The 20,785-nt window shown below is 45.2% G+C and overlaps 1 long non-coding RNA gene across 1 annotated transcript in view; it reads right to left on the reverse strand.

The window, feature by feature from the left end:
- Nucleotides 1-14,906, reverse strand: part of LOC141992976 (uncharacterized) — a 47,775-nt gene extending 32,869 nt beyond the window's left edge. The window contains exons 1-2 of the long non-coding RNA XR_012640710.1: nucleotides 14,832-14,906; nucleotides 14,192-14,289 (exon numbers count right to left, since the gene is read on the reverse strand). This is a non-coding gene — a long non-coding RNA (uncharacterized LOC141992976). The remainder of the gene's footprint in view (nucleotides 1-14,191; nucleotides 14,290-14,831) is intronic.
- Between the last annotated feature and the right edge of the window lie 5,879 nt (nucleotides 14,907-20,785).

Consider the following 20,785-nt stretch of genomic DNA (forward strand, 5'->3'; position numbering starts at 1 on the left):
GCAACATGGTCCAGTGGTGAGGCTGGTAACCTGGGAGACCAGCGTTCAATTTCCTGCTGTACCACAGACTTCCTGTGTGACCTTGGACAAGTCAGTTTCTCTTATACCTCAGTCCCCATCTGTAAAATGGGGAGAAGAGCTCTTCCCTAACTCACAGAAGAGTTGTAAGGATAAATACATTCAAGATTTTGAGGTGCTCAGTGACTTTGGTAGTGGAAGTCATCGAAGTATCTAAGACAGATTGCACACATAAAGCCTGACCACCTTGGTCATGTTGCCTACCCAGCCAGCACTACCTACTTCTGTGCGGTCCGGGTTCCCTCCAACTTCATCCCCAAATGAGGTAGTGGGGAGATATAACCCACTTTCTGCCAACTCCACTTTTTCCCCCAAAGACTTTTCCACCTTGGGCGATGCTCCACCAGCGTCTACGCAAACCTGGGTTGAACTTTGCCCTGAGTCTGTGACCTAGCAAGGAGAAGAGGTTGTTCTCTTGGTGGGACCCTGATAGATTTCCAGTCCACTTAAGGGTCAGATACTACAGGGATGAGTGCCATAGCAATGCACATGATGATAAACTATAGGGACTGAATCTCACAATTTACCCTCATTTTAAGGCCCCTTTACGTTGCTAGAGCAAAGTGCAAATAGGAATCAGGGTTATTATATATTGTAGCCTGAACAGATGTTCAAGTTCACCTTTACTGCTCAAGGAGTGGACTTTCCCCAATGGAAATGACCATTTTAGGGTGTAGCAAAAAGCATGAGTCAGAACTGGATTCAACTGGGTTGTACCATTCTGGTCCAGCTACAAGGTCCCATTCAATGCCATGTTAATTTTGATTTAACACTATCATCCAAGGGGAAGGCTATGGGGCTCAGCTTTCAAAAGTCTGGAAAACACAGCCCTAAGCAATACTTGGAGCCAGATTGCATCAGATCATTGCTCAGGAGCAGAAGGATGGGACAATGCCCACCAAGATACTTCGCCGGACTCTACCCACCTGTCTCCTCCATTCAGGACTGGTGCCAGTCACAGGCTGTATGCTTACCCAAGACTGCATGAGGCAAGTGGCACTAATGATGCTGGCCATTCTGAAGGGGATAGGGAGAAGTCAGGGACTGTCTGCATCAGGAAGCTCTCAGAGGCATTGTCTTTCCCTGAAGCACAAACCCAGAGCTCTCAGATGGGCAATGTGACTATACACCACCCGGCAGGTCAGTACCTCCAAAGTGCACTGGAATCTCGGTCAGTTAAGATTAGAGCAGAGTGGTGGGCAGCATGCGGCTCATCAGGGTAATCTGATTGCGGGCCGCAAGACATTTTGCTGACATTGGCCATCCGCAGGCACCGCCCCGCGCAGTCCCCAGTGGCCGTGGTTTGCAGTCTCCTCCTTGTAACAACCTTTCATGTACCTGAAAACTGTTACCATATCCCCTCTCAGTCTTCTCTTCTCCAGACTAAACAAACCCAGTTTTTTCAAACTTCCCTCATAGGTCATGTTTTCTAGACCTTTAATCATTTTTGTTGCTCTTTGCTGGCCTTTCTCCAGTTTGTCCACTCTTTCCTGAAATGTGGTGCCCAGAAGTGTACACAATACTCCCATTTAGGCCTAATCAGCGCTGAGTAGAGCAGAAGAATTACTTCTTGTGTCTTGCTTACGATACTCCTAATACATCCCAGAATGATGTTCACTTTTTTTGCAACAGTGTTACACAGTTGGCTCGTATTTAGCTTGTGATCCACTATGACCCCCAGATCCCTTTCCGCAGTACTCCTTCCTAGGCAGTCACTTCCCATTTTGTACGTGTGCAACTGATTGTTCCTTCCTAAGCGGAGTACTTTGCATTTGTCCTTATTGAATTTCATCCTATTTACTTCAGACCATTTCTCCAGTTTGTCCAGATCATTTTGAATTCTAATCATATCCTCCAAAGCACTTGCAACCACTCCCAACTTGGTATCGTCCACAAACTTTATGTGTACTCTCTCTGAGCCATTATCTAAATCATTGATGAAGATATTGAACAGAACCAGACCCAGAACTGATACCTATGCCTGTCCAAGTAAGCAAGTGACTGCAAGAAGCACCGACTAGAGAGGGCTTGGAGGCTTTTTGCAATATTGTAACTAGGCAGTCAGACCACAGTGATGTATGGGAGTCAAGAAATGATTGATCCAAGTTATTAATATCCATGATTAGAAGCTTAATTAGAGATATCAGGAATGCCAGATATGGATAATGGGTAGGTACTAATCTTATTATGGTCATGGAAGAAGATCTGATATGGTTGTATGTTTAGTTACTTAGAGAAAAGGTATAACAGAGCCAGTCTAGTTCCCTAATTTTGGGGTTCCTCGAGTTCCCAAGGTAGTGTAAAGTGAATCAGGACCAACTCTCTGATTTGCTCCACTTCCTTTTCCTTCCATCTATGTTTCTAGTGGTCTGCGCAATGTAAGACTGTAAGTATGTACAAAGTAAAACCATAAGTATAAAAAATGCCGGACACCATTTTACTTCTTATTCTTATACTTATGCAAATTAATTTCTCAGATTTCAATTATATTTGTCCATATTAACTAAAGCCCATACATTTCTGTGTTCCATTTTTATCTTTTTAATTGACTATAAGTAGCCTCCTGAAAAACAACCTGTTATCTCTGACAAGTGCATGTTGCACCCCAATAATAATCTTGTAATTGCAATAATCGAGAAGGCTACAATGGCTGCCAAAGCTCAGAGGACTGATAATTTAAAATAGAACCAAATGGTGGCGCAGACGGAAGAGTCATGGCTGACAAAATGTAGGACTCCATTCAGTGTTGCCAGCTCTTTACATAATGGGGAAATGAGAGCTCACACTCAAAGCTGGGAGCATCCCAGGGTTCTACACCAAAATGGGGAGGAGCCTTTCTGATGACCACGTAAACCTCCATGTGTCTATAAAGCTGGGCTAGAAATCCTGTGGGAACAGTCCTCTATACCAAATTTCCAGTATTTTCACAATGGCTATGATGATGGCCATCACTGGGGACTGAACATAGGGCACTCCAGACCTCAGAGAACAAAGCCAAAGAATTAAGGGCCAGATTTTTAAAGGGAGTTCATAGATTCTAAGGCCAAAAGGGACCATGGTGATCATCTAGTCTGAGCTCCTGAATCCAGGCCAGAGAACATCCCCAAAATAATTCCTAGAGCAGATCTTTGAGAAAAACATCAAGTCTTGATTTTAAAATTGTCAGGGATGGAGTATCCACCACGACCTTTGGCAAATTGTTCCAATGGTTAATTATGCTCTCCATTAAAAATGTACACCTTATTTCCAGTCTGAATTTGTCTTGCTTCAGTTTCCAGCCGTTGTATCCTGTTATATCTTTCTCTGCTAGAGTGAAGAGCCCATTATTAAATATTTGTTCCCCATCTAGATACTTATAGACTGCAAACAAGTCAATCATTAACCTTTCTTAAGATAAATAGAGTGAGCACTCGGAGTCTATCACTATAAAGCAGGTTTTCTAATCATTCTCTTGGCTCTTCTCTGAACCCTCTCAGCATCCTTCATGAATAGCGGGCACCAGAATTGCACACAGTATTCCAGCCACAGTCACACCAGTGCCAAATAATATAAAGGTCTCTACCCCTATTCTATTCTACAAACCTCTCTACTCCTATTCAAGATTCCCTTGGCCACAGCATCTAACACTGGGAGCTCATGTTCAGCTGATTAACCACCACGAGCCACAAAAGTCTACATTAGATCCCTACAGATGCAGATAGATTCTTTGTGAGACTTTCAAATGGACCTAACTCCTCTCCTATTGCAAGTAGGCACCCAGCCCTTTTGAAAATCTCATTAGGCACCTATCTGCCTTTAAAAATCTGGCACTTAAGTCTCCTACCTGGTAGCTTTAGAAAACTGCTATCCCCTATGGATCAGACACAAAACAGTGTGTTACTTTTGCACTCCTGGTCTTTGCCAGAACAAAGAAGCACCAAACACACACAAAAGATGAGAAACACTGAGGAATGAAAGAGTTGCCCAAATATTTCGAACCTGCAAGAGGTTTGGTTCAGGTTCATTTCAAGTATGGCACAGAGGTTCAGATCATTTATCGTATCTCAGATATTTCACCCATTCGCAGTGCATGAGCTACCAGGTCAGTGTAGTCAGTTAATACAAACTTTATTGTAGAGCTGGCCAATATTTTCTGCACAAAAATTTTATCACAAAAATATGTGGTTTAGTCACAATGAAAATTTTCCAGGGGAAAATGTCAATTTTGATTAAATATTTTGATTTTCTATGGGAAATTCAAAACATCTCAATATGAAACAAGACCTTTTTTGTTTCAAAAGTCAAATTGAAATGAAAGATTTCATCTCAAACTGACATTTTGATTTAAAATGACTCATCTGCATGTCATTTTAAGTCAACTTCTGCATGAAAATTTTCATTTAGAACAAGTCAGAACATTTAGAAGACATCAAACCTAAAATATGACATTTCCAAATCAAAATTCTTGGGAACTTTTCACAAAAATTTACAATTGTTTGAATTTTTCATCCTGATCTGGGACAAAATTAAACGTTGAAACATCAGAATTTCCTGCAGGATTAAAATTCCATTTTCTAAGCAGCTCTACTTCAGTTGACAATGGAAATATTAAGTCTTGCATTATGTGTCTACAGACTTTTTTTTTTTAAAAAAAACTCCCACCTTCAAAATCTGGAGACCATAAATAGACCATTTTTTTCCAGGCTGCAAAACAGCCTTTTAAACCAAACATTTGTAACCATCACATCTGTAATAAGTACAACGTTTTTTCAAAGGGATTACATCGGACTGTGGTTTTCAGTGCTGCTTCGTTGTCTGTTGTGAAAGCTCCGCATCATAAATTAATTTGACTCTTATCTTCCTAGTACAATCTGCTTTCTGACAGATTGTTTTTATCTTGGTTCATTCCTGTTTCTTATTGACAACTCAATGAGCTGTATAATAGATATGAGTTATGAACATGGACAGGTTTTGTAATGGAATATTTTTTATCCAGCAATGTATCATTTGTAATGTTTTTATTCCGCTCCTTCCCTTCTGCTACTTTTACAGACTAAGCAGAAAATGAAACAAGCAATGTAACTAGACTTTCCTGGAGCCCTTTTAAATTCATCCTGGAAGATCTTTGTATACCGACTAGGAATGTTATGTTGTAAGGTGTTATTCATACCGGACATAACTACTCAAACAAACAATGACATAGTGAAGGTTAAGTACAGTGTAGTCCTGGTGAAAATCCAAGCACTGGATAAAACAACATAAAAGAAGTTCAGATTTGTACATACCTATTAAGTGATGTGAACAATAACGTTAACCTAGCAACAGAATCTGAGAAGAACGTTAGCCAGGCTACATTAAAAAAAGGCCATGATGAAAAAAAAAGTTATATTTTTTTTGTCCTGTGGTATAAAAACCCAATCTCGCCATTTCTAAGATCCTTATTCTCAAAAGTCAGGTAAGAATCCTGGCCAAAATTTTCAGACTCAGGTGCCTAAAGTTAATCACCAGATGAGCACTTGCATCTCCCTGTTGACTTCGAAGGGGGCAGCGAGTGATCAGCACCTCCAAATAAATGGCCTGATATTTCAATCTGTCTAGATATCACGAGTACCTACACAGTCCCTCTCACCAGATCATCTCATAATCTTTAACGCATTTAGCCACACAACACCCCTATGAGGCAGGGAAGTATTATCCCTGTTACATAATAGAGATAGAACTGAGGCAGAGAAACTAAGGCACAGATACTCAAAGGTATTTAGGCACCTCATTTGTATGGAAATCAATGTGATTTGCCTATAGTCACACAGGAAGTCTATAGCAGAGCAGAGCCTTACAGAGCCCAGACTGCCACCCGAACCACTGGACCATCCTTTTCGTCTTCACATTCCGGAATATGGAGTTGGGGGCCTACAATTAGGCACCTAAGTCTGAAACTTTTGGTTCTGAACATTCAGTAAGAACATGGATTTGAGGCTAAAGAATTGGGAGAGTGCCCCACCAGCAGATTGTCTCCTTGTACCACAGCTTTCCCTGATGTAATTTGACTGAAATCAGTGGCGTTACACCCAGGCTGAATACGGTGGTGACGCTGGTATAAAGAGAGTAACGTATAAAATCCTTCTAAATCAGAATCATTCTCTACTCACTTACCCCAGGAATAGCAGTTTACATGTCCTGTGTACTCACTTTTCCCGGGACAGCAAGCCTCATGCACCAGGGTTGCAGTCAATACCTAACTCTTAGAGGTCAGGATGAGATGCAGCATGGTGGGGGGGGGAGGGGGCACACGGGCAGTTTATCCCATAACTGCCCACTTTGGGGATCTTACACCTCCCTCTGAAGCATCTGGTGCTGCCCACTATCAGAAACAGGATACTAGGCTAGAGACCTTGGGTCTGATCCATTCTGGCGATTCCTATACACTTACATTTTCTGATGGAGAGTATTTCCGGTGTCCTCCAGTTAAGTTTTATCTTCTTAACTTACCTCCCCAATTATTAGTCTCTATCAGTACCTTTGGTACTAGTCTCTTAAAGCCTCAGTATATTAGCCTAGTAGTATCATTAATAGTACCTTTCCCAATTATAGCATTTTTCATTTACTATTCTGGTTCCGGGCTACAGAAGTGCGACGTTCAATCAAGTGTAAGTGTCCATGACAAACTGTGAAGTAGAGGTACCCACAGGGTACAGTATAACTTTACTGTCAAGCCCTGAAATAAACAAGCTAATGAAATAACACCGTAAAGTTTGTTCTAATTAAAATTAAGAACATTTTATCTCCCTCACTTTAGCCTTAAACCGGGGCAGATTGAAAGTCACAATGGAACACAAAATTGGCATAGCAGGAGACAAAAATTATGAGCATAGTTGCAAGGTTAGGATTGTTGAACATGTCTAGTAATCTGACTGGTTCTTCACCCCAATGCCCTGATGTTGCCTCTTTTGTGAGCCCATAGAATAGACTAAATATTATTACTCACCACTTCCAAACACTAATGGGTACTTAGTATGGAAATGAGCCTGTACCAGGGTGGGACATCAGATCTGACCCCAGGAGTTCAGATGCTATGGAGCATGGATGCATTATAAAACCCACAGATGGACAAACAGAGAGACAGAGCTGGTCAAAAAAATTCTAAATTCCCTTTTTTCTTTAATGAAAATAGATAATTTTGATTTAAATATACATTTATATATATATATATATATATTACACATACATACATACACACACACACATATATATTTCCCTCTCATTGTTTGACCAGCTCTAATAAATAGGAAGACAATGAAGTGACTGATGAACTTCTACAACCCATGTTATGCAGGAGGTCAGACTAGAGATAATTGTAGAAGTTCCTTCTGGCCTTAAAAATCTCTGATAAAGCTAAAAATTAAGAGAGACCATCTCAAGCTTTAGGGAAGTTCAGATCCCCCCTCAGAGATCCAAATCTGAATTTTGCAGCTCTGTAGCTAGCCAAACCAGAACATCAAATCTGCTTATCTTCAGACTTTGGGGAAGTTCTGATCCAGTTCTGGAGCCAAACTTCACAATTCCACTAGCATGTGTCTACCCACATTCTTAATCACTGTAATATCAGAGCAGTTGCACCAGTGTCATACTGCCAATATTTCAACAGAGATCTCACAAACCTTTCTCTCCTTACCCTGAGATAAACCCGATGTCCCAGCAGTGGCTGTGCTGCAGAGAGAATCATAGAAGATCAGGGTTGGAAGGGACCTCAGGAGGTCATCTAGTCCAACCCCCTGCTCAAAGCAGGACCAATCCCCAACTAAAGCATCCCAGCCAGGGCTCTCTCAAGCCTGACCTTAAAAACCTCTAAGGAAGGAGATTCCACCACCTCCCTAGGGAACGCATTCCAGTGTTTCACCACCCTTCTAGTGAAAAAGTTTTTCCTAATATCTAACCTAAACCTCCCGCACTGCAACTTGAGACCATTACTCCTTGTTCTGTGATCTGCTACCACTGAGAACAGTCTAGATCCATCCTCTTTGGAACCCCCTTTCAGGTAGTTGAAAGCAGCTATCAAATCCCCCCTCATTCTTCTCTTCCGCAGACTAAACAATCCCAGTTCCCTCAGCCTCTCCTCATATGTCATGTGTTCCAGTCCCCTAATCATTTTTGTTGCCCTCCGCTGGACGTTTTCCAATTTTTCCACATCTTTCTTGTAGCGTGGGGCCCAAAACTGGACACAGTACTCCAGATGAGGCCTCACCAATGTTGAATAGAGGGGAACGATCACGTCCCTCGATCTGCTGGCAATGCCCCTACTTATACATCCCAAAATGCCATTGGCCTTCTTGGCAACAAGGGCACACTGTTGACTTATATCCAGGATGGGTGATTGGACTATGCTGCAGATTTTTTATCACAGCGTAAACATCGCCTGAGATCATAATACCTGAACCAAAGACAGAGGTAGCACCACCGTCTCCCCTTTTGCTGAGACACCATTGAGCACGATGGGGGGGTCTAGGGTGACCAGATGTCCCGATTTTATAGGGACAGTCACAATTTTTGGGTCTTTCTTATATAGGCTCCTATTACCCCCCCACCCCTGTCCCGATTTTTCACATTTGCTGCCTGGTCACCCTATGGGGGTCACATGGCTGCTACTTGGAGAAGTAGCCCAGTTGGGCAGCCCAACCCAAGGAGGAGAATTGGGGCATGAGACACTCCAGATTACAACTCCAACTCCCAAGAGATACTACGGGGGCATTTTTTAATTCAAAATTTTCGGTTTTCAAATTTTCAACCAAAATGTGACACTTTCCATGAAAACATTGATTTTGTGGGAAACTTCATTTGCTCCTGAAACTTTAACAGAAATATTTTGACCAGCCGTAAAACGTAGTCATGTTGTAAACCAGACCTGGCAGAGAGTTTTCCTGTTATCCGAAGAGTCTTTGTAAGTGAATGTGTGCATGGTCCACGAGTATCTTCACTAGACATGTTTATTTTATAGAAAAAAAAAGACAGAAAAAATGCAGAAATAATATATTATCACAAATAGAATAAGTAGATTTTTAATGGGGGATTTAAAATTTATTATATGCAGCTGTAACAAACTTTAGGCACACTGTACAAATCTACATAATCCATAGGCCTGATTCACTATTGCCTTGACTACTTGTGTAGTCAGCTAGGCTTATACAAAACTCTTTGGGATGGGGACTATCTTTTAGTTGTTTGTACAGCACCTAACACAATGGGGTTGTGGTCCATGACTAGGGCTCTTAGGTGCTACGACAGTACAAATAACAAATAAATAATAATTTTACATCTACTTTACACAAGTGTAAATGCCACTGCAATGCCAAGCAATGGAGACCCAATAAAACATCAAAACTGGGCATTCAAACTCACTGCCAACAGGATATGCCTTAGAGGGGTCTGATTATCAGGGGTCAGATGCCAAGCAGTTTCTGAAAATCAGCCCCCTTTTAGGTCTCCCATGTTGGACAGCCACTCTCACTAGTCGCTATTGAAGATCTTGGCCATCGAGCTCAAAACCATCTTCCCATGCCAGACCAAACCCCTAATCTCTGCATCTTCCCAGGAAAAGAGGCGGGGTTTCTAGCTTGTCCTGGAGACCACTGAATTCAGGCTCATGCAGACGGAGAAAGGAAGTGATCTCCTAAGCCAAAGGACACACGCTACAGCCAGCCTGCTTCCGGTTTATACCAGGAGGTAGCTTCTCAAATATGGTCTGATCTAAAATCGGTTTAAATCAATAGAAAGACTCCCATTGGCCTCAATGGGCTTTGGACGAAGTCCTGGCAGACCCAGAAATTTTTCACATGGTACACATGACTAAACCCCTCATGGCTGCCCCCTTCTCCCCTCAGGGCACCTCTCCCAGCCAGTTCCCCTGTGCACGCACTCACCACAGCTCCTTCGTGATGGAGGGGCCACAGGGCGCATGGGTATCTCAGTACCACTCAGGTTTGCCCATGACGGAGGGGCCAGAGGGCCAAACCTGAATGGGCAGTGCGGTTGCCAGCACTGCTCCTTCTTGCCACTGCCATGGAGCTGGCTCCTGCTCAGGTCTCCTCTGCCCCGGATGCCTACCTGGCCTTACCCCGCTTCCAAGTGCCTGAGCACCCCGCCAATGATATGTACCCAAGAGGAACGACAGCAAATTTTGAAACCTCCATGGCTGCCATGAGAGGGAATGGTCACCTCCTCTCAGCTCCTGCCAGTAGCCAGCATACCTGGTGGAGCAGAGCTATGGGATAAACTTTGTCCCCCTCTCTCTCCGCAACTCACCTCAATCTTAAACAACAGAAGTGGATCTGCACATATCCAATCTGAACCACTGACATCTTTGAGGCTCGTCTTTCATCCCAGGCCGAATGGGCAGAGTTTTGAGCTCATTTCACAAGCGAGTTTGGACGAACCCAATTCCCAGACTCTCCTATGAACAGCCTATTGCAGCTCTGAATGTGTTGGGTCAAATCCACCTTTGGGTTGACTCCAGCTTGAATTTAGACCAGGGATCAGAGTAAGCATTAAGAGGGGAAAAAATATCTCCTCCAAAATTAATGACTTCAGTACATTGCCATAGCACTGAGAAATTACAGTATGATCATTGCAAACTGTCAAAATATATGTTGGCAGATGAATTTATAACCCTGAAGCTCACTGAAGTTTTGCAACCCCTGTGAATATCTGCACAGAGGGAGGGGGTATCACAGAGATGTGAGGAACCTGGGGCAGAGACCGTCTTCTTTCTATTTTTACATCCCCAGCACCTAGCGTAACAGGGTCCAGATTCTTGATTGCAACTCCACGGCACTACCAAATGCCTCATCATAATCACAAAACCAGTTTGAGTTCATGAAATTAAATCCAGGCCTTGTTTCCCCAAGGTCGATTCACGAAGGTTTTCTGGCCAACGGAAAGCCTGGGCTATGTATTCGGAACAGCAGAACCTCTCAAAACCCTTAGCTGGGACCAGTGGGTCATGTATACACAGGATATATGAACAGCATAAACATGGTCACTGCCAGCACACTTTCCAAAGCACCAAGGACAGGTCCTGAGGGACAGATGTTTAAAGGAACTTAGCTGCCGAGCACCCACTGAAACCAATGGGATTTACGTGCCTAAATACCTTTACAAATCTGGCCCCAAGTCCAGCTCTAGATGATCAAAAGCTATGACGTCGCTGGACCCGGCTACAACAGGTCGTGGGAACTCTGCCGATTACTGAGTCTGGCCCTGATCTGTACTGAAGCACATGCTGAGTTTTAACCACGTGAGCACTGTGGTTAAACCACTGACTGCTTAAAGTTAAGCACGTGCTCAATCGCTGGATTGAGCCTTACTTCAATTTGTGTGCTTCAAGGTAAGCATTTACTTCAGTGTGCTGCTGGATCCAGGTGTAAATGAATCCATGCAAGGGGAAAAGCAAGGGCAATGCACTGTTCAGTTTGGTCATTTGGCAAAGGTATTTTTGTTCTAATGGTTTATGATCATATTTCATACCACACCAGTAAATGCGCTGGAGCACATTTTGTAAGAATAATGTAGTCTTACTAATGAGACTTCACTCCAGCTCTCTGATCTTACACCTTCGCTAACAAACTGCAAGACGCAACCATTGCTGTGTGAAAACTACAGGGCAAGGCTCGACTGTATTATTATATCTACTTACAAGAAGCTGTGAATTGCTAGTCACATTTGAAGTGCATTAAGTTGGATACAAACAGTTCTGGGATAGTCAAAAGTCAGAAAGGAACGTGCCTTTTTCACATTGCGAGGATGACTATTTAGACTCAGGAAATGCAGGTCACGAGATGAATTCATAAGAAAGGCATGAGACGTCTACGGTGAGGGTGAGAAACTGACCACGATATTTAGGAAAACATTTCGAGTAATTAATTTTCAACCAATTATGCAGCAAAACCATTTGTATGGAGTCAATGGGTACGGAATGTGTGTTTTCAAAACAGCTATACACAATAACAACGGGACAGCCTGTTAGGTGAAGATCATGCTGTTTAGTTTATAATACAAAGTTGGTGTGAGTTTGCACTGAGGCAAGCACTGGTTGATGTGTGAGTTGTCCCCCCTACCCAAACTTTGGTGGGGAGGGGAAATTCGTCTCAGAAATAGGCTTAACGGCATTAGAATAAAAACCAAACACAGCTTTCGTGCCGTGTTCAAGTTACAGGATCAAGCCCATCGGGAGATTCCAAAAGGTATGGTGGGTTCAGCAGCTTTAGCTCAGCCACAATCACATCCTAAGTACTGTATGATAACCATTCACAGGGGCAAGCGCACGAGGAGAAGGGGCAAAGGTGACTTCATGCCTCCTTCGTGTCCTCTGGGCTGCCGCAGGGGCTGAAATGGCCCCCGGAATAAGTTAGAGTAGCTCCGGGGCCGCTCTAACTTCCAGCAATCTCAGCAGGCAGGGCTGCCTCTGGATCACAGCAGGCCAGAATCCCTCACACCACTCAGCACCGTCGTCCCCTCCTCCGCTGAAACTTGCAAAGGGGCGGGAGCAACTTGTGGTCACTGAAGTTTGTGCTAGGCAGCTCCTCTACCAAGGGAGCTCTCCCCTCTCCTGCATGGCCCCTATAAGTGGAAGGCCACAAAAAGCACTGTGTTAAGGTCCTCAGTGAACAAGGGAAAGTAGAAGAGCAAACAAAGTCACTGGAGCACATTTAAATTTTGGACTTTTCTGACTTTTGGGCACTTGAGCTTGCAATAATTCAGGGGGTTCATAGAATGTTTCACTTAGGTGTCTCCTCTTTTTCCTACAACCAGAAATGAAGATCAAAGGAAACCAATGAAAATAAATCTGAAGGTGACTGATCTGCAGTTTAGAAACTCTACTGCCCTTGCCCGCAAAACTTAGACGTACGTTGAACACTTAAACATAGGGCCTGAGTCTTTCCATTCGTTCCAGTAAGGGTTGAATCAGGTATGTTCAGTTTAGCTATCCTGAAGCAGGAGGTCATATGGCCTAGTGGATACAGCACTGAATTAGGAGACTTCTGCCCCTGAGCTGCTGCGTGACCTTAGGCAATTCACTTTACTTCTCTGTGATTATTTCCCCTTCCCCTCCTACCCCCCCAATTTCAGTTTCAGACCCATCACTGCTGCAGCCCTGTCCAACATGCAGTTAGTTTGTGTCATTACACAAAGTAAAACTGCAAAAAGAACAGGAGGACTTGTGGCACCTTAGAGGCTAACAAATTTATTTGAGCATAAGCTTTTGTGAGCTACAGCTCACTTCATCGGATGCATTCAGTGGAAAAACTATTTCCCCTTGTTTATTTCCCCTCCTACTGTTCTTGTAAACTGCTGGAAATGGCCCACCTTGATTATCACTACAAAAAGGCTCCCCCCCACCACCCTGGTAATAGCTCACCTTCCTGATCACTCTCGTTACAGTCTGCATGGTAACACCCATTGTTTCATGTTCTCTGTGTATATAAACCTCCCCACTATATTTTCCACTGCATGCATCCGATGAAGTGAGCTGTAGCTCACGAAAGCTTATGCTCAAATAAATGTGTTCATCTCTAAGGTGCCACAAGTCCTCCTGTTCTTTTTGCGGATACAGACTAACACGGCTGCTACTCTGAAACCTTAGAACATTTTAAATCTCTTCGTCAGTTCATCCCCTCGGAAAGGGATTTTGCTCAAGTATTCCCCCCAGATTAGAGACCAAGCAACAGAAAGTCCCGCCGGGAAGAGTGGGGTTTCGAAAACGCGTGTCCATGTGAAAGTCGGGGTTGCAACTGAATATGTTTGGCCAGAACTACGCTGCACCTGCTTTAGTATCACAATCGTGCTAGTGCAGACCCCTGTGCCTATGCAAAAGTCCGTTGACTTTAATGGGGGCAGCACCAGCCGATCCTGATGCGGGACTGGGGTCAACAGACAGTTAAAAGAGTCTCTTTACTCCTGGAATTTCTCCAGTCCCTGGCAGCTTCCAGAATCTGGGAGTACAGCCAACCTTTGCCCCACCTTCCCAGGTTGTGCCAAGCTCAGGTTGGCTAGAAGCCCAGAACTGAGGCCGCTAGTCTCATTTTAGACCAGGGGGGTTGGGAGGCGGGAGGGAACTGAGATAGAGACAGGTCAAGTGACTTACCCGCGGCCGCATAGCAAATCAGTGGCGGAGGTGGGATAGAACTCAGGAGTTCCTGCTGTCATCCAGACCACCCGGCTGGCTCGGAGACCACACTGCCTCTGTGAAATGTGTGGAAATTTGCAGGCATTTTCCCTGATTTCTACAGGGATTTTTTAGTTCCACACTTGGCTCACAGCTGTTTGCCAAAATCAAATTGCTGAGGTGTTTCTGTCTCTCTTTCAAATTCCATAAACAGACAGTTGGACGGGGAAAAAAAACCCATCAGCTAATCACAGCTGCATCTGGGGGATTCATGTTAGCTCTGGCAGGCTGCAAGCGGAAAACCCCAGCTTAGATACGGACTAAGGCCCTGACTCTTTCCCCACTGCCCCCCGCACTCCTTCTGCAGCCATTCACACCAGTACCAAACACTGCCGAATCAGAGTAGGCACATTTTACAGCCACTTTGCACCAGCGAAAATCATTACAAAAGGCGCAGGTGGAGGAGGCTCATGCCTTGCATCTTTCGCGTTACGAGGCTGTCGTGCCAAAGACTGTTTTGAAGAGAGATCATCTGATGCAGCCAGGCCCTCAGTAACTCAGAAATAGGTGAACCAGCCCACGTGTGCAACTTCCCTGCTAGCCGCCAGCCCATACATACCAGAACTAGCCAGGCTTCCATAGGGCTATGTGGACAGACACCAGCTAAGGATCTGGCCCCCGATTCCTAGTTCACCCCAACTTTGCCTTGTTTTTCCAGGTTGCTTCTTTCCTGCTCTGTCTGTTCACTAGACGTGCACAATCCTCCATGTCCCTTGTGTTTTGAAATCCATCCAGAAACCCCTCCCACCTCTTGCATGGTGTTTGTGCTTGCCTGGCAGTCAGCACTTGTCTCCATCTGGGTAATACCTATGTTCTAAGTGAGACTTCCTTCCTGGTCCATACACCTGCTTTCAGGGCTAGCTTCAGGGCAGACCAGGTGCAGCAGGATATCAGGGACAAGATGTGCAGCGGCTTAACAGAGTGAATGACCATCAGGCCATGAGAGGAGCATATGTTTTGCAGTTTACCTGTAGTTGGAGCCAGTGCTGCAACCTCCCAGCAAACAAAAGGTTAAATAAACAAATCCTGAGTGATGCATTGGGCTTGCCAGATGCACAAAGCTCTCAGCCAGCACCATTTCCCCTTCCCTAGCTGCACATTCATATTTTGTATGATGTCAAGTTGCAAAAAAACAAAAACAAAACCACCTCCCCAATTCAGATCACAACTGTGCATAAAATGACCTGAAAGCCCATTTTGCATATTTCCTTCTGGCCCAGCGAAGTGGAGGAGAGAAGCAGTGCTCAGACGGCCTGTCCTGGTACTTGTGGACGTGTGACCTACAAACGTCTCCCATATAGACCCATGTGTTTTCTCCTATCTCACTTCATCTCTCACAAAGCCCGAGCGATCCCGCGCTATTGCAGATTTATCGCCATCTGAAAAACATTAAATATCGCAAGGTTTCAAATATTTTCAGACAGCCCAAGAAGTGGCTCTGATGGAACTGTCTCTTTCTGGCATAAAGCTATCAATTTTCCATGAACGTTTATGCCTGGATTTGTTTTCCCCCCCCCCCCCCCGCCATCCCAATCAGATCCAGTAAAATACTGTATAACAAATGGCTTTTATGGCCTTTTAGTAAGTGAAAGGGAAGTGTGGCTTGTTATTACCAAGACTGCGTGTGTGGAAGTAACAAAGAGACAATAAATCCCAATTCAAGATAATTCACTGGGGCTTGGTTGCAACTTTTCAATCTGCACTTCCCCAGGAGCAGAGAATGAACGGGGATTCAACCTAGATTTTGCCCCAGCTCTGGGCGTAGCTGGAGTAAGTTACTTCCCCCCTTCTCATGGAGTGACTCCCCCCATTCTGTGTACCCAGCCTGCTATCGGGTCCCACTCCTCCCACTGCCCGCCCCTCATTTCACTACTTGTTTGTAGCTGGACACAAAATCCGGAGCAGAAAGGGGTTGGTTTCTCCTCACCTCCCCCATGTGGCAAAGGAATGGTTGCGACAATCTTGTCCGTGGGTGATCCCATTGCCAGGGAGGACAGTGGTTTCAGGCCAGGTCTGGGAATCAGAAGATCTGGGTTCTTCGGCAAAGGCTTGCTGTGGGGATGTCTATACTGCAGTGCAAGCCCAGGGTTACGGGGGACTCGAGCCGTGTTAGGGAACCCTGGGCTTGAATGTCTACATTGTATTCTAACCCTGCATTCAGACTCATGGCTGGGCTGTGCTAGGTGAGTGCATGGCATCATTACTGATTAAAAAACATTTTTATCTTCAGTCCTGTTTAGAAGAATAAGACTCGGGGGGGCTCTCCATTGATGGAGAGAACAGCGAGAGTAAAACACTAGCTGTGTTGTCTCATGCAGGGGTTCTCAACCTTTTTCATTCTGAGGCCCCCACAACATGCTACGGCCCACCTGTGCCACAACTGTTTCTGCCTATAAAAGCCAGGGCCAGCATTAGGGGGGTAGAAAGCAGGGCTATTGCCTGGGGCCCACGCCACAGGGGGCCCTGTGAAGCGAAGTTGTGGAATCAGCCTCAGGTGCCGGGGCGTGGGGCCCTGGGCTTCAGCCTTTCTGCCCTGAGTCCCAGCGAGTCTAACGCCGGCCCCCCGAAACCTGCTCGTGGCTCCCGGGGAGGGGCAGAACCCCTGCTTGAGAATTGCTGGTCTAGTGGATAGTGCACAGGCCTGGGAGGCAGGAGACCTGGGATCTAGTCCCAGCCCTGTTGCTGGGTGACCTTCGGAAAGTTGCTCTGCTTCCCTGTGCCTCAGTTTCCCCATTTGTAACAGTGACAAAGATCCTGATCTCCTTTATAAAGTGCTTTGAGATCTATGGGTGTAGGGTGACCGGATGTCCCAAATTTATAGGGACAGTCCCTATATTCAGGGCTTTTTCCTATATAGGCGCCTATTACCTCCCACCTCTGTCCTGATTTTTCATTCTTGCTATCTGGTCACCTTATATGGGTGAAAAGAGCTCTTGCATAGATAATAATTATGCTATGAAAAACCATGACTGGCCCAGCCAAGCCAGGACACGTGATCACCGGCTTGATGTCCGCAGACCAAAGGTGGAAAGTATTTTCTGCCCAGCATGGTCTCTGCTTCAACAGGGCTTGTACCTAGTGGTGCACTGGGCAAAAGGCTCCCCCTTTTGTGGGGGGGAGGGTCCACTGGAGACAGCGCCAATGTGGTGCTCAGACAGGAGAAATCTCTATCCGGAAGGCACATTTCCATGCTGAAACAGAGATTAGCAGTCATTTCTGCCCTTATCTCCCATCTGGTCTGTGGAGCTAATGAAAGGCTTTCACTATTAGCAGGCAATCACACTACCCACTCTCACTTTCTCCTGGGGTTCCAAAGTTCACTGCCTTCTGCCCAGTGCACCAGCATACAGTTATTTGATTTTATTTCTTTTCAACAGGTAAATTGTGGGTTGTGAAAAGCTCCTGACTCAGCTTCTTTCCCAAAGAAGGAAATGATGCAAGCCCACACGGCCTCCAGGTAAGCACCACGGAAGGCAGCTGTCAGCAGGTGGAAAGTTAGTGTCCCTGGAGGGCTGGTTCTTGGAAGGGGGAAGAGGAACCTGTAGCTGCTGGAACGGGAAAGAAGAAAAACTGAATGGGAGGAGGGCATTGAAACAGAGGGTCTCTGTAAAATCTTGGGTGAGCCATCAAGAGATGAGATTCTGTTCTATTTGGCCCCATTACTGTGCTATCCTTAGGTTGTTTTTTAAGGTGTCTGTCTATCCTCACAGCATCCCAGTGAGGCAGGGCAGTGCTATCGTGCCCATTTTACAGATGGGGAACTGAGGCACAGAGAGACTAAGGACTTATCTGCACAGGGGAAAAAACCATAGTAGCTAATGCGCACTAGCTGCTCTGCATTAACGCCCCATGTGGACACTCTAAGCACCCTAATGTGCAGCCGCTGAACGCACTTTGAAAGTGCATCAAGATAAACTGCCCAAGGGTTCAGGGGCACGCCTCTCAGAGCACGCCTACACGAGCAGCAGTGTGGAGAGTATAGATTCCGCACGCCCCCCTTACACTGGTATAAATAGCAGTGTAGACAGTGAGGCCCACCTCAGGCAGGAGTGAAAGTTACTTAAAGGACTTACCGGTACGCCGGAGTCCTGCGCAGGGGGCGGGGCCTCAACCGGAAGAGGCGGGGTCTTTAAATCCCCCGGCCCTTTACACTGAGATTTAAAGGGCCCAGGACTCCGGCTGCGGTAGCGGTGGCTGGGAGCCCTGAGCCCTTTCAATCACTGACGGAGCCCCATGGTAGGGGTAGCTGTGGTAGCGGCCGGGAGCCCTGGGGCAGCAATTTAAAGGGTCTGGGGGTCCAGCCACTGCCGGGAGCCCCAGGCCCTTTAAATCGCTGGCCTGAGGAAGCTGCCTCCTGCCAGTACAGTTGGCTGTGTACCAGCACTTGCCGGTACTCCGTACCGGACCATACCGGCTTACTTTCACCTCTGGGCCGAGGTGAGTAGAGTGCCCTACATGCTTGAGGTAAATACCCTGCATGGCTCTCTACACACTCAAGCAATGCCTCACACATCTACACTGCAATTTATATGTAGTGTTCCCCACTGCCGGAGCCTTTCACTGCAGCGGGTAGCGGCTGTGTTTTACACACTGCCCTGAGTGCGGACATGGTCTCAGAGTGCAGTCTGGGTGTCCACCTGACAGAGACCCTAGTGCACTTTAAATCCACGCCCTCGCTTACTGTGCGCTGACTTCCCTTTGTAGGCAAGCCTTAAGACCCAGACTCTCAAAGGTATTTAGGTGCCCAGCCCCCCTTGATTTCAAATGGCTCGTGTAAGGTCACACAGGAAACCTGCAGCAGAGCGAGGAATCGAACCGTGGTCTTCTGGGTCCCATCCTCCCTCCCCCATTCCAGTCTAGTTCTTGCACCACCCTCATCCATCTACATCAGAGTGTTTGCCAGCAATGCATTAAGCGATGTGACTAACATCTGTCACATGCCGTGTGTTTTTTTCCCCCCTCATCCTCTCCCCTCAGATTTAGTCCCCCGCATCCAGGCACCTCTGAACTCTGCTGACACTCAGCTGTAGACATCCCAGCTGGCCCTTCCTCGACAATTCAACCGAAAACAAGGTTTTATGGGCCATCCTATGGATTCAATATAAAGTTATAGACCCTGCCATAGCATGCCTCAAAAACCCTCTGGGAAGAATCACGTAGTGGGTAAGTTTTTAGATTCATTTCCAAGGGCCTCCTTCAAGGCCAGATCCACCCCTCTCCCCACAAATGGTGTAGCTTGGGTCCTGTGCTATATAAAACACAACCCAGGGGAAAAATGGGTATAAATATACACACACTTCATACTTCACTGGTACCATGATGTCACTGCCCACTGATTAGTGCATACTGTCATATGTTTACCATACTATTTAAATATAAATACTAGTTTATATAGAAGCCATTTACTGGATGGCATTTTGGGGGAAGTTTGAGGGTATGTTTTGCAGGGGAGAGGAGATGTTAAAGGTGCCGTTTTGTTGCCTTGATTTATTAGCTGGCTGATTTAATTCACTATTTAAAGAGGAGCACTTTTTGGTAGTGGATGGTCCTCCTTTGTGATTGTATATCAAATTAATGGTGGGGACTCTGATTCAAACTTATTTCATGGGCATTTTTCATTGCTAATTAAATCTAAACAAATAAAATAAAGGCCCCCGCTCTGCAAGTATATAGCCCCTTGCACTTCATACACGCATCAATATAATTTTAGAAACGAATCCTCCCAATCTCACGAGGAGGGGTAAATAACTGTTGTAAAAATCCATTTAGACAGATGGATAAACTGAGGCACGGAGTGTAAATGACTTGCCTAAAATCAGAAATTGAATCAGTGGCTTAAAGCAGGAACATGACTCACATCCCGACAGCTGCTTGGTGCTCTAACCACTCGATGACATTCCCCTCACTCCATGTCCTCACCCACCACCCTGGGAGGAGGGCAATGTCATCTATAGGTTTATACATTACATGAGTTCATATATCTTCTTGTTTTAAGAACACATATATATATATATATATATATAGCTGAGAACCAAAGTGTTAAATTAAAATTAAAAGTAGCTGGCCCAGGTTTTTACTGTCACACGTGCACAAATATGTTGTTTGGATATTTTTACAGCCATTAACTTTTCCATATTTTTATATATATATATATATATATATATACACACACATACACACACACACACACACACACCCCGACCTCCCATTAGGTATTGTAAACTGGATCTCCTCTCTTGTTGCCAAATATATTTCAATTAAATTAAAGTCACCTTTGGTCTTAATGAACCCTTGCTGTTTGTCTAATGTGATGATTAGTTCCAGCTGCAAACACTGGATACTTGTGCTGGTGGGTGGCTGGAGATGCTTGTTTTCCTCTTGAGTTTGTGGAGGGTAAATAGGAAGAACCAATGTAGCCACAGTATGATTAATAACTATTTGTATTAATGCAGTACGTAGTGAAATGGAGACCCTGTTGTGCGTACAGACACCGGCACTGAAAAGCTGACAATC

This window comes from Natator depressus, chromosome 8 (assembly GCF_965152275.1).
Source record: "Natator depressus isolate rNatDep1 chromosome 8, rNatDep2.hap1, whole genome shotgun sequence".
Classification (NCBI taxonomy): Eukaryota; Metazoa; Chordata; order Testudines; family Cheloniidae; genus Natator; species Natator depressus.